The sequence below is a fragment of the Wasmannia auropunctata genome, unplaced genomic scaffold, assembly GCF_000956235.1.
Source record: "Wasmannia auropunctata unplaced genomic scaffold, wasmannia.A_1.0 LD335400.1, whole genome shotgun sequence".
Classification (NCBI taxonomy): domain Eukaryota; kingdom Metazoa; phylum Arthropoda; class Insecta; order Hymenoptera; family Formicidae; genus Wasmannia; species Wasmannia auropunctata.
Window position 1 is genome coordinate 763,814 of NW_012027490.1, and position 24,207 is coordinate 788,020.

At 38.8% G+C, this 24,207-nt stretch overlaps 2 long non-coding RNA genes across 2 annotated transcripts in view; one reads left to right on the forward strand and one right to left on the reverse strand.

Moving 5' to 3' along the window:
- Positions 1 to 24,207, forward strand: part of LOC105457085 — a 56,423-nt gene that overhangs the window by 10,983 nt on the left and 21,233 nt on the right. Inside the window, exon 2 of the long non-coding RNA XR_975339.1 lies at positions 9,583 to 9,681. This is a non-coding gene — a long non-coding RNA (uncharacterized LOC105457085). The remainder of the gene's footprint in view (positions 1 to 9,582; positions 9,682 to 24,207) is intronic.
- LOC105457084 lies at positions 9,600 to 10,610 on the reverse strand. Its single transcript, XR_975338.1, has 3 exons — positions 10,426 to 10,610; positions 10,263 to 10,317; positions 9,600 to 9,679 (listed from the first exon to the last, which is right to left on the reverse strand). It is a non-coding gene; the product is annotated as an uncharacterized LOC105457084 (long non-coding RNA).

The following is a 24,207-nucleotide window of genomic DNA, read 5'->3' on the forward strand; positions in this document are numbered from 1 at the left end:
AGATAACCCTTTAACTGTTAAAAACACACATACATATATATATATATATATATATATATATATATATATGCGTGTTGAACTTTATCCCGATGATATTCACCATTAAAATCGTTGTGAAAGAAAATTATCCAATATCCTTGTTCAATAGTTATATATACATATATATCATAAAAGTATATATATCACTACTGGACAAGGATATTGGATAATTTTCTTTCACAATGATTTTGATGGTGAATATCATCGGGATAAAGTTCGACACGCATTTACGCGCTCACGATACTTTGGCGAATGACAGACATTCTCTCATTCTCTCTTTCTTTACTAGTCTCTCTCTGTCTCTCTCTCTCTCTCTCTCTCTCTCTCTCTCTCTCTCTCTCTTTCTCCATCGAGGTGTGATGAGTTTCCGGCACGGAGGTTACCTGGCTCTGCGAATTCCGGATTTAACGACTCGCGTATTGATCGCCGACAAGTACGGTGTAATGGACTTCATTCTAAAAGCGGTATGGTACGCAGATATTTAGATAGAGTAGTTCTCGCAAAGGTAAAAAAAATCTAACTGGAATATCAGAAGCATTTTCCTTACGTTCTTGTATGAGTAGTACACATCGGTTTAATATACTCGACGCAAGCTCAGAAATGAGTTTCTGCAGGATTTCTCTCGCGCCGCTTTCAGAAAATGTGCTTATATCTCTTACGTAGTTAGTGCACAGTATGTATGTTGATGGAATATATCGCCTCTTCTATATGGTTCATGTAGCATATGTAATTTTATTGTTTTTTACTTTTTTTCCTTTTATGGACAAGTATATAGTTGAAGCAAATTTTGCAACCTGATTTCTTGAGAAAAAATAAATGGAACATAAAGAACGATCGCCTGGTTTTTGGCCGAATAAGAAACTTGGCGTGAATGGAATTTGGAATGGCGTTTGGTGTCGGTGAGCCTCAGCTTGCTCCTAGCTTAACAGAGATTTCGTGTGAATGTTCAGGAAGCTAGAGCGTGTTAAACGCGCATTGGGTTTTGAGCACGAAGACAGGTAGGATATTTGTGGGCGGAGTGGAACGGACGAAGGAAGTTAGGAGTTAGAGAGACGAGCTCTCTTCTAGCTACGTTGACGCGCGCGTGCGCGCGAGAGGGAGAGAGAGAGAGAGAGAGAGAGAGAGAGAGAGAAGGGAAGGGATGGAGAAAGGTAGCGGCGAAATGGTTTGGATTTTACGGATTTTCGGATTTTACGCTTTTTGGGCATTGCTCTGGCGTGCACCCAGCTCCAGCTTGACGCATCAGGCAGCCGACGTGTGCGGTTATAATGGTGACTACATGCGTCCTGCAGAAACTTCCTTATCGCCAAAAGTCCTTTCAGGTTGCTGTTGAAAGGCGATTTATGAGCTGATTCACGGAAAGTACACATTCCGTCGACGCTGTCCATCGTACTTCGTGTTTCTGCGAATATCTTCACGTCATGACTTTCGTCGTGTCTCAATAAATCCTGAGCGAACTAAACATTTAACCCGATTTTGAAATTACAAGTATATTGCTAAAATAATCCCTATAAACATACATTATTATTATATTAGTTGTTGATTTAATCAATTGCGTTTACGGTTTTTATACAATTTTATCACATTTTCTATAATATCCATATTTTAAATAATATTCTTTAATCATTATGATTAATACTATTATTTATCTTCTATCATCAAATATTAACATAGATATTATTATAGCAAAAGCTTAAACGTTATCAGATCAAATTAACTATGAATCGATCAACGATAATTTACATGATAGTAGAATCAAAGTAAATTTGCGACGAAATATTTAAAATTTTAGAAACAATAGTTGCGTGACAACATTTTTGACATGTTGATAAAATATCGTTTGTTTAATTGACTGATATCGGTACAAGATTAGTGAAAATCAATTTAAATAACTAATTCTTATTCATTATATAAGTGATATAAGAAATAAATGAGATCTCTACTAATTGCACATATGAGTTCTTTTTACACGTGCAAGAAATAAGAGAATATCTTAAAGCTTCCTATGTGTTCGAGGTATGTAACAGTTAAGAAATTCATAGTTTAACATTACATTGAGTATTACGCATAAATGATTTAATCCAAAATTATCGAATTAATTTCGATTTCCGGCATTAGTGCTTCTTCGGCTGTTCACGAAAGATAGAAGAGTAATAAGATATTCGGTAAATCGACACCTTTCGGGCATTCAAAGGATGGCGATTAATAACTGACTTCGTAAACTCGCGACGATTCGTTTTCCTTGGAAAGTTTCGTAATTACTGATAATCTCGAACGGGGAAAACGATCGGCAGGATTCCTGGCTGGCAAAAAAATGGTGCAAGGAGAAAGATTTCCTGTCCGCTAGAGGAAAAAAGCGCCGAGATAAAAGACTTACCGAGCGATTAATAAATCGAGTGTCTAATTGAACGAACACTTTCGAGGAAGATTCAATTCGGCATGTCACCAGTGAGTTATTTCCTTTTACTTTTATTATTGCAGGATAAGTAGGGCGCGATCGACAAAGAAAGTTATATCAAGAACCTGATTAAAATAACGAGCGTTAAATTTCAAAACTTTTATTCTAAAGTAAAAGATTTTAGATGGCGATTCAAATTTATTGTATAATATGTTATGATAAAAAATTTAATAGAGAAAATGAAAGAATTATCAGTTGATATACATATGAATATTATGAGAGATAAGTTTACGATGACAAACAATTGTATAAATGAGAAAAATTAATTAAAATCGTCGCACGATAACCGGGGCAATGTCAAATTGGGAGAACCCAGCATGATGGAAACGGGCTTAAGAAATAAAAGACCTATGGAGATGAATGGAAAGTATGAAATAAGTAAGAGACAAACACATAACATGCGGCTACCAACATAATGGTAAAAACTCGAGGTGAGGAACTAAGAGAATTGGAACAGATTTACTTGGTTTTCGGTCTCCCCGTTTCTTTCACGTTTCTTTTCGTGTAAGAGATCGATGTTGTATCTCTTTGTAGGGGTGCGCGCGATGCGGAGTCGAGAGTGAAAAAGGAAACTGTGCTTTTTTCGAGACTTTGTTCCCCAATTATACTTGCGTGATTCCTTCACGCTCACATTAAAACACACATTTATTTGCATTTTACTTAATAAATCGCCAACTATTCATTTCACTTTTTCTGATCTAGAAAATAAGTTTTTATACTATGTATATGTTTTAAGATATATATTTTTTTCATTTCTATTTATCCAAATCAATCGATGATTAACTGTCTGTATAAACTCGTGTATATACGTAAATCGTCGTAACGGACGTCTACTATGGGTGACAAACCGGAGTTGGCGTACATATTTCATATATAGTTGACGACATTAGTACTGCGGATCTTGTTATTTAATGGAAGGGGTTCCTGCATTATATGGCGAATCCTCTACAAGCTCAAACATCTGTGCCGCCCCACTCACAACCACCACCACTCGTGCACAGGACAGGTATGTCTTTATTAAATTTGGAATTAGGCGAGCCGGCTGGTGGCGGCTCGAATTCCGTCGCTCTCTAAAACGGTCTGCAGCGAATCAGTATTGTTCGTAGTTTGGTCATATACGTGCATTTATATATGCGTGCGCTCGACGCGTACATACATAAAGAACGTTCATTCGTGACATTGTGTGCTACGCGCGTGCGACACACGCATATTTTCTATTGTTCTAAAAAATGTACAATGTAACACTCACATTTTCTTGAGTCATAGGTGATTTACATCACTGATAATTTTTTACTCGATACATTATCAATTGAACTTAATATATCGATTATGCCAAAAAGTAACGAATTATTTAATTAAATATTTTAATTAAATAGTCGAAAAAGAAAATGTAAATTCTTGAAAAAGCTGAAGAAAGGAAACTTTCTAAATGAATTGCTTTTAATGCTGCTTTTAGTTTACGCTCCACTATTAGTGAATATGTGAAGGTATTAAAGCGCGAAACAGAATCTTTATTTTCATTTTTATTTTTGCGTGGCATTCTCTCTCTCTCTTTCTCTCTCTCTCTCTCGGTTGAAACTGCGGCGTGCGATATTCGCAGTCCACTGAAAGAAAGCCATGATTAGAAGGATAAACTCGTGCTATCTAGCGTCGTTTTAACCTCGAAATAAGCGACGCCGTTTTGTTCCAACGAGTACTCGCGGCGAAAAGTTTTAACGATACTCGTTCATTGCTACGGGCGGCCGCTCCCCGTGGAAAAGCGTCGCTTCCGTAAATTTCAGAAAAATCTCGACTGGGAAATTTCGGTGTAAGAGTAATTAACGCTCGGCATCCCTACTTTCGCAGGATTTACTTTGTTCGCTCCGCTCTCAGTTTCTGCTTTGTTCGCCGCGCTGCGACACGCCGCGTTACGTCTCCTAGCGAACATAAATAACAGGAAGACTAAAAAAAAACGAAACAAAAGAGAACAGAAATCTAACTGCGACAAAAAAGAAGATATGAATCGAACGAAATCGGAAAAATGTCATATTACTTATCCAATACTCTGACATCAATTTTTTCCCGTTTCGATGCAGCTTCATGCTTCGGAGTTGAGAATAAATAGAATAATTTTAATTAAACATGTTCAACAATCAAACAGAACATTGTAAACCAAAGAGAAATCATTCTTTCCCGGACATGAACGTGCGAATTGCCGCCTCTAATTTCTACATTATTAACCCTTGCCTCCGATCATTTTTGCGCCTTTTATCTTCTTGCCTTTACGTTCACTTCTTACATCGACGCCAAGCCAAGGAGCAACAGTTTCTTTCATCTCAACTCTATCAGCTTCGTCTTCTACCGGCTGCTTTGCTTCCTGCCGCTACCAGGTACAAAGTTGCGTGGTGGTTGCTTGTTGTCCCGCGGCTTTTCAAATTATATGTTCAACTTATCTTCCCTGCCCCCGTCTCGCCCCGGGGATTTTCCGACACGGCAGGTCACAGGGGTATAAGAGGGGATTCCACCCTAAAGATTCCACGGCGTATCGGAGACGAGCACTTCTCTCATTCCCTCGTCAAAGGTACGAGGACTTTATTAAGCGCCGAAAGAAGCGCATGATTCGATTCGATTTCTACGCGATCCAGCCAATCTCTTTGACGAGCGATTATTTGATGTTTTTCTTAGCGAATGCTACGGAACGGAGGCCATATATTTGAGAAGACGTTACACATCATAGAACACTGTAATATTTTACCTTATTTAACTTTTATGATGGCGATGATATTTTTGTAAGACTTTCTGATTAATTCTTTAATCGCCGAAATTTTTTTTTATTGAATTTTGCTAATATAATTGAATATACATGCATTCAATGGCATTTCTTTAGTAACATATTTTTGTGTCATTTAAATATTGAAAATTTCGTCATCCGTTCACGCTTTATACGTGTATCGGAGTGCTTCAAAGAGGATTAAAGGGCCAAGGTGATGCGTCTCGCTTGCCGTTCGAAAATTATCTTGACAGCCTTTCGAATCATGTCACAACGTGGTATCGACGATAGCTCTGTCCAAGGTCCTTCGCGAAGGGATTAAATTGATAGTGGCCAACGCGAAAGCGCATACATTGTCGCGATAATAGGAGGATTCGAAACTTCTTCCATCGAATAAACCTTTCCATCTAACCTTCGCCGTAAACCACGACGATGCATTTAATTCCCTCGTACTTGAAAATCTTTACCACGACGTTCTTCCAACTACCCGTCCTCCTCCTACGAGACTATTCGCCCTCTTATGTACTTTTTACTTTTTCTTTAATGGATACTTTTTGCATCATTCGTATAACATTAGAACCGTCTATATTGAAACGCATGCATTAATTTCCACGCACATTCAGGACAGCTTCAAAGAAACTGCTCCGGAGTAATATACGAAAAATGATAATTTTATGTTGAGTTTACGCAAGCTGCTAATTGCATATATAGCTTTTTATATATATAGTAATATATTTAATATATCCTGTGAGAAAACCAAAGATTCATGTTACGCGATGGCAGAGGAAAATATAGAGAATGGCAAAGAAAACCGGCGTCTTTTAACAGTGACATTAAAGCCGAACTCGATTTTTTACCGTACAGTTTTGCGGCCTCTTTAACACCAACATAGCGTTATATGCTTAATGTTTATGGCAACGCAATCTGGCGCACAGACCAGACTGACGGATATTTTATATTTTATATTGTCACCTACAAGAAAGAAGAAGAAAAAGAGAGAAAGCGAGTTCTTTTAGATGCGAAATGAAACAAAAATTTACATATATGTGTAATACTCTTTCGATTAATTTGCTTCAGCATTTATCATTTAAAAAGATCAATCATTTGTGGTGTCGGCTTTATTTCTTTGTAATTTACTTGTTATAATACATATATAAAAAAATCTTGTCAAACTTTTAATTTATTAATTAAAGTACATATGTATTTAGAATAGTAACGTTAATCCGAATTAATTTCATACATTCAGTAATTGTAAGAGGTTAATATCGATAGTGGAATTATTCACAAATCGCCGAACCGTTTGAAAAGAGATCGGCAAGCATATCGTTCAACTTAATTTAATTTGGCACGCGTTGAGAAATTCGCAGATACGCTTTGTCGGCGCTTTGCGGCGTGATCGATTAGATCGTCACGCGAGAGAATTCGGATTGGCCGTTGAATTCTTCAGCTCGCTCGCTGCCCGAACACGTTCTGCCTGTCGAGTCGCAATGCACGATCGCGCAAAAGAGATTTAATTAATACAATTGACCCGAAAGCGGTCGCTCTCTTGCCGGTCGCCTTGCAATTTCAATTTCTCTTTCGGAATGCGCACTACCGAGCGTGAAATCGACCAAGTCGGGTGTTATCGTCGTCTTCGTCGTCGACGCCTGGATTAAACGCATTTTCCAAATTCCGTAACTCGCGACGGACTCGTAAATTGTCCTTTGACACGCGCTTTGGCGACAGACAACTTCTTTCGTTCCATGAAAAGTTAAAAACCTATAATACCTTGGCTGCATAATTCGAAGATAATGCATTTAATCGCTAATAATTTTACATCTCTTATTTGACTGATCGGGCAGATATGTGAGCATATCTGTCTGGGGCGAAAATATTCCAGAGTGACTGTCGATACAGACGTGTTGCGTGGGATCGAAATCAAATGCGTATTTCAATCGTTCGGCGAAATCGATTAGTATCCAGAACATACTAAAAAATACATGCATGCCTGTATACGTATGTGCAAATCCGGTAATTAAACCTGTCATTGCACTGAGACACAGCAGAGAGCGTAACCGACAAGCTTACTTGTCGCTTTACGTAAACCATTTAGAAACGACATTTTTGTCCCCCGACTCGCGCGCGTCCTTCTTCCTTTTTTTTACACCCTCCGCCCTAATAATACTCGTGTCACCGGCAGGCGCATTAACGTGCGCTTTCCCTTAAATAATACTCTACAGGAGAGCAAGAAAATGCACGTCAGTCTGTTCAAAACGGCCGTTGGTTCGCGCTCGCGTAGACTTAATTAATGCAAGCTTCGCAAAAATTTTATTATTAGAAATTTTAATAAGTAACACTTTCTCGCGATAAACTTGCGCCTAATTATTTGGCAATTTCCTTCGAAAAATGAAGTAAATGGATACCGCAAAAATAAAATCAATGTACACATTTAGATTGCTAATTCAAACGGTGTAGAAAATCTCTATCAACTTTCATGTTCAAATATAAAATGCGAGTTTATTTGTATTTTGTAAAAATTTAATCGATGTTGGATTCAAATCAGTAGTTTTGTTGTAATATTTGATAGTATTGATCGATAGATTTGAGTATGACTATATCGTTTACTTTAATCTTTCCCTTGTTAAAGAAGAATTCTGGTGTATTCCACTGATTCTTTGTTATATCCGAGATTCTTCTCGTACACGGCGATTCACGAGAAATGAGCCGTATCAAAGTTTCCAAATTGAATTGTAACGAATGGTTACACAAAGCATTCCCTTTCAACATTATAAAACGTATGACAAATAAATTTGACTTGCGCTAAAACGTATGACAATATGCATTTTTTTCAGTATTCATTATGAGCACATTCTAGTAATTCCAATTATTGACTGATATAAAAAAAGATAAAAAGTAATTTAAAACATTGTAATTTATTTTAATTTCAGTTTTTTATTGAATTTTTATTGTATATTATTAACACTTAAAGTAAGCGTCACACAAAAAAATATACAATTTAAATGCATTGATAGTGATAGATAATTGACGTTTTTCTTTTGATAATAAAGAAATATAATTCATCATCAGTACTCATCCTCGTGGCATCAATCGTGGAGATTTCACGAGTCTTGGTCACTTTATCGAGCAATGATCATCCCGTAATAAGAAGTTATAGCATTTCTAGGTATATAAGTAAGTGCAAAAGTATCCTTATTTTTAATTTTCTTAATAGCTATATCGATTGGTTTGTGCCGACAAACGTAGAATCAAGGTTGTATGTACTATACATGTATAAATGTTTATATACATATATGCATGTATATGAGTAAGTATACGCGCGCGCGCACGCGTGTGTGTGTGTGTATGGACGGATAGGTAGGGTGATATAATCGAAAAGGATGACGTGCAAGTGGGATAAAGAGAGAGCGAGAGCGGGAATGACTATACCATGTAGCGCAAAAGAGGACGAGGTAGATATCAATCATAGAGGGTTTAGGCCTGTCAAGCCACACTGACTACGCACGACGATAAAGACACCGAAATCGAGCGACGCAGACTCTGCAGGCGCTTTTACCTTCGTTCTTTAAACTTTAAAGAGAAACAAGTTGTACCGTCCATCGCGGATGTCTCTTTTTTTTATTGCAAGAACGCGCCACGACGTCGCTGCGCGTGAGTGAACGCAAAATGTTCCACACGATTATCACTCGTAAAAATGCGTGTGTTGCATAATAGTCCGACATCAAGATAATACAACTTTATGTTAGATTTATCCTTGCTTAATATAATAAAAAAGACATTCGTTTCTCTTCATTTTAAGCTTATACTTTCGCAGAGATCAGTGATTTCGCGTAGCTTTCCTCTCCACTAAGTTTCGGATTTACGGTCGGCTTCGCAAATGATTTCGGTAGACTCGGTATAAATCGCGTATCATATTTACCGAGTTTACAAGCCGTATACTCGCGGTAGATGTTTTATACGATGCGGTTTTGCGTGCACGGTATTCCTTGCCTTGTGGAGGAACTTGGGACGGGCCAGAGAACTTGAAGGAGAATAGAATGGAAAATAATAACTTTTTCATTTAGCGAGCGAGCGAGGCATTACCGCGATATAAGCGCGTGGTTGCACAATAAAACTAAGGCGACGTCATTGTCGACGACGATGCTCTGTCGTGCGTCGTACGTCCTCGTAGATCGTACGTCGCGTTTTATCTTTCTTTCGGAAGAAGTTACCGTGATATCGAATGTATTATTGCATGTGTGTGTGTGTGTGTGTGTGCGCGCGCGCGCACACACACACACACACACACATATATGTATATCGCATGTATATCAAGATTTTCGTTCTTTTTCTGTTACAGGAAGCTTTTGATCTAAAGTCCAATAAACAGGATCGATGTTAACTCAACAAATCTGCCATCACGCTGCTTCGGCTCGTTCTGATGTTTTTTCCTGGTCCTGTAAGTTTTTACGTAAAAAGATCAATTATTATTGCGATTTGATAATGACATAAGAAATTGTCAAAATATTGTTGATAATCTACTGTTTATATGTTTCTCTAACTCATTTCAAAGCGCTTGCGCTTTGTACATCTATTATTCAAATATTTGCGGATAAATTATTTTATTTGCACGCGTAAATAATAAAAAGGAATCTCTTTAATTGATTAATAACGAAGAAAGCAAAAATATATACGAGTACAAGTACAAGAAGAATTTGAGACAAATTATTTTGATCCAAGATATTTCGCTTTGTTTATATATATTTTTTATATGCTACTCTTTGCAACATTTTTGTCATACTTATGCTCTATATGATAATAATTGTCTGTCGAGTAATGAATAGGGATAACAGTAATAATAGTGTAACCTAGATTTGCACTCGTCTTTGTAATATATTTTGCCGCGTTGTATGCATGTATATAGGGTGTGTTGATAGTAAATAAAATAGAAAACATTGTAAAAAGATCGATCGTTATGAATTAGAATGTTTAAGGGTTAAATTTACAAGAACTTTTCATGCGATAATTAAATCAGCATACCTTGGCAAGCATAACTTGCCGAGAAGCCTATGTCCACAGACCATAAACGTGATCACTATAAACGAAACGTTAATTCTAGAGATTGTTTTGTAGATAAACGAGACAATTCGCTCGTTTTTATTGGCGAATTGAAACACTACGATGACTGCGACGTGAACGTTACCGATATCGATCTGGCAAACTTCTGATCCACCCTGTAGATCGGTGTGTATACGATGCAACGCGCAATATCCAAGCTACCTGTCGGCCATCAACGTCTTCGTACGATTTATCGTGACGTTACACGCGAGCCTTTCCGCCTACACCCTTCCGCCTTTCCGCCGGAAAACTTTTTCAATTCGTGTCGGTTTCACCTATTAGCGTCGCGCGAATTTGCCTGGCTATTAATCCTACTTCAGACCTTTCGCCTTGCGCGCATATTCACCGGAAAGGCTTCGGGTGTGGATTCACGTGCGTGATATTTGTGACATCTCAACAGGTCGTGTGTTGCGCGTTTCTTTTTTCCTTTTCCGTTCACAGAAGCATAATGCTCGTGTTGGTCATGTACCTATCCAACCTGGAATTTGTTTATCTGAAATGATATATCGAACACGAGAAGGACAAATAAGTTAATATCGAAATGTAACAAAACGTAACATTTGAAATTGCGAACTTTTGAATGATCATATAAAAGAACATAACTAAGGCGAAAAATAGTTTTTGTCTTATATTTTCGATCTGAAATTTATTTTAGGCACATGGCATACTGAATTAATTAATTAATTAATCAGCAGACATATAAATTGTGCCTTTTTTGTTTATTCGCTGCAACTAAATATATTTCTGTTACAATACGCTCGCGTTACCGGTCGAACTTGTTTGTGCACTTTACGAAATCGAAAGAGTAATTGGAATTGGCACGTATGAGCGTGATCAGGGGTAAACGGGCAGCGCCAGCCGAAATTAATTTTCCCGATGAGAAATAATCCCTCAGATTGCGAGGAGTCGATTCCCCGACCGCATGTACGCGGCATTAATACATCCACGTGCGCCGCAGTTTGCTATGCACAAAGGGCGAAGGGTGCGCGGCGCGGTCGGCGAGGTAGTAGAGATATTAATGCCACCGATTAATGCTCTAAACGTTACGTTAATCGCCATTAGCCGTTCGCCGTTCGAACGGTCGAACTGTGCGTAGATCAACATTGTTTGCCGATCACATACGTGTCGTGAGCGCGAGCGCAGCTGGCGACGCGAAACGCGCCTATGCTCGCGAATGTAAGCGTGCCGCGGGCATCCGACGTTGTGATCACGTTCCGTTCGTATTATAACGAATTACCGCCGATGATGAAACACCGTGGAAACGAGTGACAGTGATTAGTAAATGAGTTGTCGCTGTTTCAACGTCCCATTGCTGGCTGTCGTGCAACGTGAGCTGTCAAACTCGCAAACGGATTAAGGCTTGTTACGCATGAATCGATCGAAGAACGTGATTTGTTCTTTTTGGAATGATTTATCCATTCCGAGAGCGCTTCTCGAGCTATGTTGATATTTTTAGTGCTGAGCATACATTTGTTGAAACAAAAAAAAAAATTTGAATTTTCTTTCAATTCGTTTCGTACGTGTTTATGTTTTAGGATTTTTTGGAGAAATTTTTATAAATAGTTTCTTTTACGTGGTTCGTAGATATTCGCAGATTGTTTCGATTTCAAAAAATGTTTCATTTCGCTTAAACTTACAATCACATATTCCGTTTATAATCATTGTAATTTTGTGATATATGTATAACAGTGACTCGATTATCGATTGCGAAAAATCACGTTCGACGCGGAATTTCGTCAGTGCGAGATTTGAAAATTTAATTGAAATCCCCGACAGGATTAAAAGTAAGCGTTGTTTGTTATTAAATAATATCGCGCGCGATACGCCGTGTTAATATTGACATTTGACGATAGGCTACGCGGACGTGCGTAACATCAGATTAACGTTGCAGTGTGAAAACGCGTAATCGATATGGTTGCCCCAGCATTTGCAACGATTTCACGTAGAGGCAAATGTTTCGGATACAACCAAGTGATATAAATTCACTTGGTTGTATCACGGAAGGATACCGAGCTTTACTGTTTTACAGCTTTACAGTTTTGCATCGATGTGATAAAACCACACACGTCCATGTGTGCATACATCTGTTTTTCTGTCTGCATAGTAATGAAATGTATTATATCCTATATACGTTTTAATGGAAAAATTTACTTGAGGTATGTGCAAAACATTCTATGTTTGAATGAAATTATTTCCAATAAACATGACAAATGCAAATAAGAAACCTCTGCAAAGTTAGCATTTTTCAAGATTCAGATATAATCGATATAATTCTTATTCTTCTTCGAACAGCTTTAAAAATTTCCATGCCATGTTGAAAAAAAATCTTTATAATTTGGTGTAAAAATAAAAGATTTAATAATATCGCATGTCACAACTTGATGTTTTAATGTAAATGAAATTAAAGTTTAAATATTCATTATATTGGGGGCATGATTACATTCATTACAAATAGGCGTTAGTCTAATGACATGTCTGTCCAATTTAGTCATAAATTCCACTATGTCGACGAAATCGAGATTCAAACTCGATCGAATGTTATACTCGAATGATTCGCGAGTTGGGTTACACTTAATTACAAGAGATAGGTGCCAGGAAGCTTACACTTTCGTTGTGATTATGTGAAACTGTTGTTCTATTTATTTCTCTTGTTGAGTACACGATTACAAAACTTTTATAGAATATCTAAAATTAGATAACATACGTCGAATGTAGTCACTGCGCAGAAATGAGGAATCTATTTTGATGAATCATTATTTTTGGTAATTGACAATCGCACAAATAGTATGAATACCGATTTGGCGACGTCCGCTACATATTGCGCTACATATTGCGATAAGAGATTACGATATGGCTGCGCGTTTTCATTAATTTAATAACGCGACTCATAAACGTCCCGAGCGAAACTTTTAATTATAAATATTAATCTCGGGCGCGTTAAAGGCAAACTGCCCGGCGTGTTGTTAGAAAGTCGCCAAAGCACGAATTGTTGAAACGAAATTAACGCATATATACACGAGAAAGTCGGTCGCGTTTTAAACTTTTCAGCTGTACACAGCGAAGCAATACGAACGATATTTCATGCTAACGAAAGTGATCTCGCTAAACTTTTAATTGCGTCTAGGTAAAAATAAATAGCAGTGACAAATAATTTCACGCAATAATGATGAACTTGTCGCGCAAATGCAAATTGCAGAAATTAATTGCTGTGCTACGATTCAGAAAAGGATATTACTGCATTATCATGTATTACGATGTTCTGTATATATATTACTGCAATCTTGTGTATCTTGTACTCTATATAATTAATCGTTTAAGTTAATTAACCACAGGAACTAGATTCCAACGATACGGCAATTTGAAAATTGCCAACAGTACCGCAATCAATCATACTATGGTTGTGTATGGCCTATAGCGTAACTGCCAGCAGTTTATACATGCTGTTAATAAGTTGCGTTTCTCTTTCAACATGGCATTACTGTACGATATTAAATAGTGATGTCAAATTTTTGGGTAGAAAATGGGAGAGGGGACGGCAAGCTTAAATAGTTGATTATTAAACAATCATTCGTTTCTTATTTCGTATAAAGTCAATTGATGGCAATTTAAGTGTCTAGACAAAAACTAACAGAGTTTGATATTTGACTAGAGCGAAACGATAACAATTAAACGCGGACGACGGAACATCCTCCGGCGTGTTAAATCAGAATCAAAGCGACGCCCAATAGAGAGGCCGGCCAGCTGTGTTTTAAGCTTCTTACCCGTTCTACGGACGGCAACCCTCGATGGCGCGGCCCGCGGCCGGCAGTGAAATGTCAATCGACGAGTTACGCGCCCGCCGTCCACGAGCAATTTCGGGAAATGGTTTGGATCACGGCCTTTTAGCCCATGGCGAGGCGGACGAGTGTGTACGTAGGTGCGGGTTTGCGGTGCACGGGTGTAGATGTGCTGCATGCGCGGATGCGCGTGTGCGCGTGGTGAACGCGACGAAAGAGCCGGCCAAAGGGCCGGCCGCAGGCCGCCACACATTCGCGCGGGTGTACACACTTTCTCGCAGTGTGGCACAACGACGGGCTCTTTGCCCGGCTACGAACATCGCGCGACATACCGCGCGAAATTGCATTCAGAAAAGAGCTCGTCCATAGGTTACAACCGCCGACAATAGGTCACAATGGTATCGTACCGGTTTATCGGACCGCCGCGCTGCGCCGCACCGCGCCGCGCCGCGCGTCGTGTGTATAGGGTTACAACATGACGATTATGAGTGCCGGTCTCGGCACATATTACCGGAGTTACATACGAGCTTGTCGGTTAGTATACCTACCTACCTATATCTGTCAGATTGCGATTAGCGAAACTTCGTCACTGCACTTCTGTGCAGGATTTCTGGATATGCAGTTTATTGTCTTTACATATTCTTTCATATCAGGTAAAATATGATGCAATAATTAAAAAGGGTAGCCTGCAACAATACTTAATTCTTATGCTTTTGCAATACATATCATCTATTTGCATCTACAGATAGAAAATTGTATAATTTTATTTTACACCGTAATTTCACTTCTATGATCGCTTCAACAGCAAACGTTGACGCGTGTACATATGAATGAAATACTAGCCGACTGCGCGCAACGATCCTTTTGCGAAACGTCAGACTCATTTCATAACTCGCAAGAGTTCTACCACCGCTTTTTTATGTTTACATTTTATAAAACGCTTCTGAAATACGGGTCAACGGTTACGACTGCATAATATTTTTTTTATGAAGAGCGTATAAAATTCAGGTCAGCGTAAAAAATGAATAATTTCGTCATTGACTGCTTGAAATACAGCTAGACTTTACACTGATGTCATATATATATATATATACACACATCCACTATGTGTGTAAAATATACTAGTCATTGTTTTATTCGTAATCTGAAGACAATGAATAATAAAGAATAATAACTTGCATCAAGTCTCGAAGACAGAACTTTGTATATTATGCTATGCACACGTTTTCTCTCTTTTTCTGCTTAGATAATGAGATAATTGAAAGTTTCGAAAGAAAATTAAATTACAATTAATTAAGTTATAAATGTGGTATCGGGTGAATCCAGATGACGGTTGATTCATCGACTCCACTTTAAATGCACTAGTTTGGCAATCAGTTCGCTTTCTGTCGATTCGTGGTGACGCAAAATGCCAAGCATGATGATTTGCGCAGCACAAATCTGCATCCGACGAAGGGGAATATTTTCGGTGCTTGGTACATCCGCAGAATATTTCCGTCGTCATGAATTTTTCCATTTTTTGCTCAAGTTTTTATGCGAGCGTCGACACGCGTTGCACTATATATGCAACCGTTGGTATTTCGTGGAATATAACACAGTTTCGCAGTAAGAATTGCTTTCTTACCAAAGTCCAGTGTCAGATTTATATATATTTTGTTAAACAATGACGTTGTATTAGAAAAAAAAGTGATTCATATTGCTCGCGAAAATGATCGAAAGGTAATACGGTCGATGCGTGCGGTCAATCCTCATTTGATGCAGATTTAGTTTAGGGTACATGGATATGTTAATTATCCAGATACCGTTTAAATCATTAAAATTTCGGCGTGACGTATGTGAACGGGGATCGCGTGTGTACTCTAACGCGTAATTATGTTGTGCGTTATCGTTTACATAATTTAGATACGCGTGGGGAAAGCTCCGCTGAAATTTGGAATGTATATTTGAATGGCGCGACGAGAGCGAGAACGGACGCGTTGAAGCGAGGTAGCGGTTCGATGCACCGACTTTTCGTTTATGAGCGTCGACAAATTCGCTAAACTCACAGGTAGAATCTACCGTGGAAAGCGCTTGCGATATTTTACGGAATATGTACGCGCGATCAAACTTCCCGACGGATGTAATGTACTAAATTGTCCCGTAATATGTATATTGATGTTAAAAGCAGGATAAAACTGTGTAATATTTGATTCATTTTGTCTTCAGCGAGAAATTATTGAACGTTATTCTCTTTCGCGACTATACGATTAAATTTCAAAGACATCGAATTCCCAAACGAAATCCGATTCGCTCCAATAATTAACAGCTTCACGCGACTAAATTTTTTAAATGAGTGGTCTTCTACTTTGACTAATAGTGAACTACGTTGCATGTATATCGTTATTAATGAAGCACTCTGTTTCTCTTGCTCTTCCTCTCACTTCCATTTTTTGATCAATAAAGTTTACGTTTATATTCCATTTTATTCCACTCATATACTCGCAGTATTCGCGTTCTCGACCTCTCAACAACCGATGCCCCGAAAATTGGTTCGTCACGCTGTATTTGCACACATATACATATGCATACTTTCTCTTTCTCCTTCTCTTCCAGCGTGCATCCGACGTGACGTAGAATTCACGCCACGATTTGTTTGGCCGAGCCTGCTCCCTCCACATCATCCCTTCGCGTTACATCCTGCCGCATGTATCCGCGGATATCTGTTTCATTGTTTTTCACGTATTGTTTGAGATAAATAATACGCCAGCGTCGGTCCCTTTTTTTTCATACTTTATTCGCAGAGAGCGCGGCGCGGGCGGCTCGTCGCTGCATTCAATTTCACATACTCGTGCCTGTCTATCCAAAGTCCAACAGGAACGGTATTATATGTTTTCAACTATTCTGGATAAACAGAGCGTCAAATATTTGGAGAGGTTATTTTTATCGAGTTTCGATTAACCCTTTTCAGTTTCGATCAAGTTCTTCGTTATTCGATACGCGAGTCCTCGATGCGAGCACAGATGAAAATACAATACGACATGAAAGGCATGAACGAGAGAGAGAGAGGGGGGGGGGGGGGGAGAGAAATGCATAATATATTTAAATACATATTTGCCTGCTAAAAAATAATACAATAACTTTTTTCCTCATGCATTAATGAAGAACATAAACGCACAATTTTGTACTTGTAATGAAAAACTTGCATGCTTAAAAAACTCGCATGTCTCTAGATTGTACACAGTAAGTTTCTCAAGTGGGTCGTCTTGACAGTCGCTCGGGACTCATTTACCGACTTGACGCCCAACGTCAAATAAATTCATTATCTTGCTGACAAACAGCAATTTCTCTGAGCTAAAGTGCCTCTAATTAAAATACAGCTGGTCTTGTAAACAAAGGATGAACAGTCTTTTATATCGAAGGTGTGCAAAATTGCGCGCGTGCGCAAATTCAGAGCGCATCTTACAATTAGTTTTAATAATAACAAAGAGAGAGATTACTATTATTGTTATTGTGCACGTTAATCTTATTATATTTTTATTTGCACGATATAGAGAGCGTTTAGTATTTCTCATCACACTCTGAGCTGATAATATCCTATTTAGACAATATCTACAGATTGCAGCGCATCGTCTCATCTCAAGTCGGTTTGTTATTCATTAATGGCATCTCGCGTTAAAGCGTCTCGGATATTTATGAGTCGATTAATATGTAAGCGCCTTATATCTTATGTAAGGCGGCGTTCAAAGTATCAGCCAGATTTCAAAGACGTCAGACCGTGAAGTCTCTATTAATATTTTGCAGCTTTAACGAGGGCTGATATTAAGTAATCTTGCTTTTGGCGTAAAGCACTTTTGCAAGCGCGTTGTCGGCTTTTGACACACTCGCCTTTGACGTTGAAAACTTTTAGCTAAATGGATGAACTAATTTAAAAGAACGCCGCCGTTTAGCTACGCCGTTTAGGCAAAGTATTTTTCTTCAATTTTATGCATCTGGTAATATGCAGTAATACATTTTCAATCACACTACAGCATTTTGTTTTCTATATCACGGTATACATTTTTTTTTATCTGTAAACCGACGCGTTAACTATATCGCAAGGCTCTTCTTCTTTCGCGTATTTATGATTCACGCTGGCATATTCGTATCAGCGAATAACATTTCTCATGAAATCGATATGCTTTCGACCAGTGACTGTCAAACCATGACACACATTTCGTGAACGATTTAACAAATATCATATTAATATTTATATATTTATGAAAAAAACACTCAAACGCGTGTAATAATAATTTAATATATATTGTGATAATAAAATAGAATTTGATTACACTAGCACTAGCAAGTTAGATTTGGCGCTGAGAGACTTGAAATTATCGTTATAAAGAATATTATACAATTACAATGTTTATTTAGTATATTGCTATTTCACTTTGCTTATCTAATCTCTTACGATATATGAAATTTTAAATTATGTATCAAATATTGTAGTGCCGTAGTGCAGTTGGTAACAGCTTATGTTAAAATTTGCTATTTGTTATGATTTAGGAAATCTATTTAGCAAATTTAAACGACAGTGTTCGCACGGAGTGATTTGCCTTAATTTTGAGCAAGTGATACATCGAAATGAATACTAGATTCATCGTCGGCCAAGACATGAAAGTCACTGTTTTTTTTACGCGCGCCCAGCGCGTCCCGGTGCAACTGTACGTGAGCCAATAAGACGTTTCGATAAAACTGAATTTACGGTTTGAAAACTCGGTACGGCTCGGCTTTTATTGCCGTCGTATGTCGGTGCTTCGATGGCAGATAGTAGTGCGGAATACGTGCGCCCCGAGGGGGTCGATTACCCGGTAGCACGCGCTAGAACATCGCCGGTTAATTGGAGATGCGCTGGTTCGAGCTCCCGGTCTGTCCTTAATGAGCTCCGACGACCGCCACCCTGGCCCCCGGCTCTGTCCTCGACTAAAGAGACATCCGTGCGCGATTTCCCTCGTGAAAAAGCTGTTTCTATCCGTCGACTGTCTTGAATGGATAATACTGATTTAAAGCTTGCGCTGAATCTACCGCAGGACGCGGACAAGTCGTTGCCTATAATTTTAGTACGCTTACAACTTTTACCGTAGACGTAAGCTATCTTAGGAATATAGATATAGTAAATTGATAATGGATATGTAGCTATTGTACCTATGTATGATGAAGTCACCAAATTTTTTTCTCCAATATCCAGTATCGTTATCTATCGTTATCTGGTGGTATTGTGTTGAATAATAAAACTATCAAGCGTACAAGGTTGTCTATTATTACCTATCGTATCGAATGAATTTCGAAAGATCAGCTCGAGCGACGAGAGCGCGTCGCTTAAATTTACTACGCAGCGTGCGGTTAATGAGCAAAGATAGCGCCGGGGGTGAGCGTTGGCACGGGGGGGTAGCGAGAAGCCACACTTTGGCGAACATTGCGTAATCAATTTCACGAACGGCCAATTTCTGCGAGCAACGGCTATGGCTCGCCCTCCGGTTACGCAAAATCGTGCGCGGTTCCGGCGATGATAAATTATCGTCGCGCCCGTCGAGCACGCGGCCCCGATCGATTTTTATCGGGCGACCGAAGACCAACGACGATGTCGACGACGATGTTAGGGACGCGCGCGTTCTCTCTCTCTCTCTCTCTCTCTTCTAACGGTAATATATAAAAGCTGTCAGTGGTAGCAGTCAGAGCCGACAACCCGTTAAAAGTGAGTTCCAGAAAGAAGTACGAAGTAATCCATCCGCTCATCTTCGAGTAATTAAAACTTATAATTCGTGGCAGCCCTCGTCCGCGTTGAGCTTCGAGCCTCATCCCTTTCACGCCGCTCATCCATCCACCGACACCCTTGGCTGCGCATCCTTCTGCGCGGTGCCTCCTCTCTTCATCTTCCAGAAGTTGCCTGCGTCCCCCATGACCTCCTGCATATTTCATACTTTGTACCGCAATTACTTTATCGCGCTTCCGTGGATTTTGGTCGGGGGTTGGAAAGGCAGCGGCTGGAGCGGTGGGGCTTGCGGGGGCGCGGCGCGAATACTTATCTTCCTGTCGGCGCTGCTACTCGGATACATTCAAAATAGACCGGCCCGCATTTATTCTTCGTTTCGTTAGCTTCGAAGATGGTTTAGGCGGCGGTGTAGGAGATGAGAAAAATAGGCAAGAGGTGAAATGTTCAAAGTGAGAAACGAGAAAGAGAGCGAAGAGTAGAAAGGAAGAAACAAACGAAACCGGCAAAATTCGCATTAATTTCGATTATCATTCAATTATTATTTAATGAGTTTTAAACAGACGGCTTCTAGTAATGTTAAATGAGCTGAAAGATGGTTAGGCTGCTGGTTTTTTTATTCTATTTTGGCTTCTTTCTATTTGAACATGTACTCGAAAGCTGAACGAAATGAACGAAAAAACTCTGACTTGCTCTTCTACCAGAGAATATAATTTTTCTATTCTATTCTACTCACGTTGTTCGCCCTTTTGGTAATGAGATATCTGATATTATATTTTTGTATTTTGCATCAGCTTTGAAGTTATTCTTAAAGAATTTTTTTAAAAGTATTTTTATTACATATTTTTTTACAATACTTTATAAGTTTTTCTTTATATGTTTAAAAAAAATTCTTTTTTAATGAGGTTTTTCAAGGAGATGTGATATTGATGTTATTAATAGAAATTAGCGATTTGTTCAAATATTACTACGAACGATTGAAAAAAGACAAAAAAATATATTGCATTTTTAAGGTGAAAAGTTACTATGTGTAATATATATTACGAAAGAAATGTTATTTTTGTCAAGCAGACTTTAATTAAATAACATTACACAATTCATTTAACATTATTATTCTATCGATAGAGTTATCCTAAATCTTTTTAAAACATGTCAGAGATTTGTAATTACGTCCTGAAAAAGATCAGACACCAAGAAGTTACAGCAGACGTACAGAGTAATTGTTATCTTTGGAATCGTACGCAGTGCAGCTTTTGTTCTATGCCGCGTAATTACTTTATCGTGCGTTCGCGATTACAAAGGTAACAAAGAATTCCCGGAGTTTACTCTCGGTTTCACGTTGTCGAACAAAAGAATGGACGAAGTGAAAAGAGAGGAGAGGAAGGGGAGAAAGAGAGGGAGGGAGCATGAATAAGAGTATAGATAATTTTGTCGAAAGTTTTTGACGCGTAAAACTTTCCGAATTTATTTTTTCTGTCATTATAATATTACTTCTTAACGAATGTTACTCGAGATAGCTAGTTTATAGCAACTGCAATATCAGGATACTGATTCTAATATATTTATATAAACGTATCGTATATTTTTTCTATTGATCGATATGTTGCGCCGTTCTTGAAGTGGAATTCAAACAGTGAATTCTATGATAGATTTGAATAAAAATTCGTGCGATTTGGGTCTGATTAACACTATTAGTGCGAAATTTTATGAAACTTAAGAAGTTTTGAAGAGAAAGTATTTTGTGAATTCAATTTAAATTCATATGTTTGTAAATTTGAATAATACTTAAAATGAGAAACGTGTAGAAACAGAGAGAGAAAAGAATCTCTTTTTTATCGAATTTTGGTAACTTAATAAAAAACGATAGCGTATCTGATATAATATTTTGTTTTATAAACGTTACATCATATAATTACGTAACTGCATCGATTGGGTTATTTCTGATTAAGAACAGCGTAGAGAATCTCAGTTTGAACAAATTATCCTTAAAGAAATTCATTCGGTTTATCCCAAAAAACCAGTAAATCTAATTGGAAGGACATTCGATAATGTAAGTTTTATATATGTGATAATATATTTAACAAATCACGATAAGGTATAATGCGATAGATTAGCCCCCCCCCCCTCCTCCCCCTGCTTGATCAGTATATGAATTCTTGTGAGTAACAAGTACAAATTTCAATGTGTTTCTCGTTTGTATACGTTTGTTTGTTTCGAAGTGGAAAAAGTCGAAAAGAATGTGTCGCAGGAGAACAAGAAAGGGGTTCGGTTCTATCATTGCAATGGGACAAGTCCGAGAAGAGAAACGGAAACATGCAGGAAAGAGAAAAAGAAGAGAGATAAGAGAAGACAGAGAGAGAGAGAGAGAGAGAGAGAAAGGGAGCGCTTCACGTTCCCGGAAAGCCGATGATATTAAAGGAAGGAAGAGAGGACGCGCGCACTAAACGGAGAAATGAGGCGACAAAGTCCAAAGCGTCTGCTCTCCATTGTGTCGCCGACCCAGCATTTCCCCCTTGCGACGACGGGGTAAATTCATCCCTTGCACTCTTTTATTTTTCGTGCACCACGCGACGTTTCGGCGGTCTCTAGCTTCCTTGTCTTTTCATTGTACTTATACCAATGTTTGCAAAACGGGCAAGCCAGTGTCAACATTACCGCGTGTCTTTTAACAACCGAATCAGCTTTTTATAAATTTTATAGAAGAATATTATATATACATATATATATGTACTGTATATGCCTTAATCTTTATAAATCTTACATTTTTAAATATTCTTTTGTACGCGTGTTATTTTTATTTACATTTTTGTTTCTTCCGCTTATTTTTTTTTCTAACATTGACTATTGTCGCATATATAATCATTGTTGCGATTGTAAATGAGAAACGTAGTATCTCTCCGAAGGGGCGTCGTATGCTTGCCGTTGTACATTCAAAAGTCTATCCGTAAGTAAGAAGAAAACAGCGACGCAGATGGTTGATCCACTCAATTTCAGATTCATGGATGCCAGACTGAAAAATGTTGCTTCTTTTCGCCGGCGGCGGCGGCGGCGGAGGCAGCGGCGGAGGCGACGGCGGCAGCGGCAGCGGCAGCGCGCTGCGCGACGCGACGTGGCGCGTAGCGTTCTCCCTCTCTTGCGCGTTTTTCCTTTCTCCAGTGTTCTTCTTCCATCGCATCGTTTCTTTTCGATACGGGAGCAGCTCCGATAGACGCGTCTGTGCCTCTTATTGGCTGGGTAGACGAGTTATGTCAAAAATATAATAAACCACCCCCTACTAGCGTTACGATGCATATGATCTCAGCCGTTCTTTGTAAATACTGGTTATACGCGGAATTTGCTCGTATGCCGCGTTCCGATAACGTTGACTTCTAGCATATATAAGCAAGCGCAATCAATTTCTCTTTTGTATAAAAATTTCTCTCTTGTTATATTACATCTTTCGTCAATGTTTCATTAAGGTAATATTTATATATCCTCGTATTTAAAATGACACGTCTATTGGCCCGCGCCACTCCTGTATTACAAAGTTAAATGCTCACCGAATTACACGTCAATTACACGTTCAGGAAAGTTTGTCGCGTCGCCAGTGGTGCCTTAATTATTCCTCAGCCCTTGTGTCACGGCAGGATGTGAATATCCTGGCGTGAAAGAATCCTTCCACTCGCTCGCAACCTCGTTGCACTTGGCTTTCTCTTTTCCCATTTCTCCTCGATAGGAAAGTGTCACCCTCTACGGAGCCAGCAGGAAGAGACACGTCTGAAATATAATAAACCTCGTCGGCGTTACGACACACCGAGAGGCTCAGCCACCTCTGTAAATATCCCGATATGGATTTCGAATATTTTACCGAGCATTTGTGAGGGTGCGTCCGTGTAAACCCTCTCGCTCGCATCCCCAGTCGGTTCGGGTCCACTCTGAATATTTTTCCGGACCGAAGCGGAAGTGGAAGGGGATGAGAGCTCTGATGCAATTTTCACCGTCTCTCGGAATCTCATTCCGCTCCCGTGTCCTGTCGACAGGATTAGGTAATTTTGTAGTACTCTTAGATGATACACGCGCGCGCGCGCGCGCGCGCGCACGCACGCACACACACACACACACACACACACACACACACACACACACACACACACACTAACACACATCTTAGGGTAACTCCGGTATTTACGCCGCAGAAGTCAGAAAAAATAGAAAAAGTGAAAGTTTTCTCGGAATTCTGTTACATACCTTTATGTTATATTAGTATTGTGTTATGATTTCAGAGTTTTTTACTGTTAATATTTATAAAATTATTGTAAGTCAAATCGATTTATCACTGTAATAAGTAGCGCAACCATAAGTTATAATCTACATAAAATGATTA